Here is a 2,092-nt window from a genome sequence, read left to right on the forward strand (position 1 = left end):
ACTCACTCATGCGAAGATAGTTGTCATGTGCATCGGCAAGTGCTACATATGCAAGCATCCTCATGGCGACGGTGCTTCAACAGTTAAGTAGGGTCCGAACTCTCTCACGCCATGAACGATATCCATGAACAAGTCCTTGCTCATCCTATAGCGCCGCCAAAAATTGTCGGCATGTGTTGCATTGTCGGAGAAGCGGTCATTGTACAACATAGTATGACCCTCCAACCTCTGCCAGGGTTTCGACATTTTTTCTGCCCGGCCTTGAACCTTGACGGTGCTTGATGGAAGCGATTGGGGAACCCTGATGCGTGTAGCTGACACGTCCTTTGGGAACCCCAAGAGGAAGGTGTGATGCGCACAGCGGCAAGTTTCCCTCAGTAAGAAACCAAGGTTTAATCGAACCAGTAGGAGTCAAGAAGCACGTTGAAGGTTGATGGCGGCGGGATGTAGTGCGGCGCAACACTGGAGATTCCGGCGCCAACGTGGAACCTGCACAACACAACCAAAGTACTTTGCCCCAACGAAACAAGTGAGGTTGTCAATCTCACCGGCTTGCTGTAACAAAGGATTAACCGTATTGTGTGGAAGATGATTGTTTGCGGGAAAACGAGTAAGAACAAGTATTGCGACAGATTTGTATTTCAGTATAAAAGAATGGACCGGGGTCCACAGTTCACTAGAGGTGTCTCTCCCATAAGATAAAAGCATGTTGGGTGAACAAATTACAGTCGGGCAATGGACAAATAGAGAGGGCATAACAATGCACATACATGTCATGATAAATATAGTGAGATTTAATTGGGCATTACGACAAAGTACATAGACCGCCATCCAGCATGCATCTATGCCTAAAAAGTCCACCTTCAGGTTATCATCCGAACCCCTTCCAGTATTAAGTTGCAAAACAACAGACAATTGCATTAAGTATGGTGCGTAATGTAATCAATAACTACATCCTTAGACATAGCATCAATGTTTTATCCCTAGTGGCAAGAGCACATCCACAACCTTAGAACTTTCTGTCACTGTCCCAGATTTAATGGAGGCATGAACCCACTATCGAGCATAAATACTCCCTCTTGGAGTTAAGAGTAAAAACTTGGCCAGAGCCTCTACTAATAACGGAGAGCATGCAAGATCATAAACAACACATAGGTAATAACTTGATAATTAACATAACATAGTATTCTCTATCCATCGGATCCCGACAAACACAACATATAGCATTACAGATAGATGATCTTGATCATGTTAGGCAGCTCACAAGATCCAACAATGAAGCACAATGCGGAGAAGACAACCATCTAGCTACTGCTATGGACCCATAGTCCGGGGGTGAACTACTCACTCATCACTCCGGAGGCGACCATGGCGGTGAAGAGTCCTCCGGGAGATGAATCCCCTCTCCGGCAGGGTGCCGGAGGAGATCTCCAGAATCCCCCGAGATGGGATTGGCGGCGGCGGCGTCTCAGTAAGGTTTTCCGTATCGTGGCTCTCGGTACTGGGGGTTTCGCGACGGAGGCTTTAAGTAGGCGGAAGGGCAACGCGGGGGGCCACACGAGGGCCCCACACGCCAGGCTGGCGCGGCCAAGGGCCAGGCCGCGCCGCCCTAGTGTGGCGGCGCCTCGTGGCCCCACTTCGACTCCCCTTCGGTCTTCTGGAAGCTTCGTGGCAAAATAGGACCCTGGGCGTTGATTTCGTCCAATTCCGAGAATATTTCGTTACTAGGATTTCTGAAACCAAAAACAGCAGAAAACAAGAATCGGCTCTTCGGCATCTTGTTAATAGGTTAGTTTCAGAAAATGCACGAATATGACATAAAGTGTGCATAAAACATGTAGATATCATCAATAATGTGGCATGGAACATAAAAAATTATCGATACGTCGGAGTGGTATCAGCATCCCCAAGCTTAGTTCTGCTCGTCCCGAGCAGGTAAAACGATAACAAAGATAATTTCTGAAGTGACATGCCATCATAACCTTGATCATACTATTTGTAAACATATGTAATGAATGCAGCGATCAAAACAATGGTAATGACATGAGTAAACAAGTGAATCATAAAGCAAAGACTTTTCATGAATAGTACT

This window comes from Lolium rigidum, chromosome 6 (assembly GCF_022539505.1).
Source record: "Lolium rigidum isolate FL_2022 chromosome 6, APGP_CSIRO_Lrig_0.1, whole genome shotgun sequence".
Classification (NCBI taxonomy): Eukaryota; Viridiplantae; Streptophyta; class Magnoliopsida; order Poales; family Poaceae; genus Lolium; species Lolium rigidum.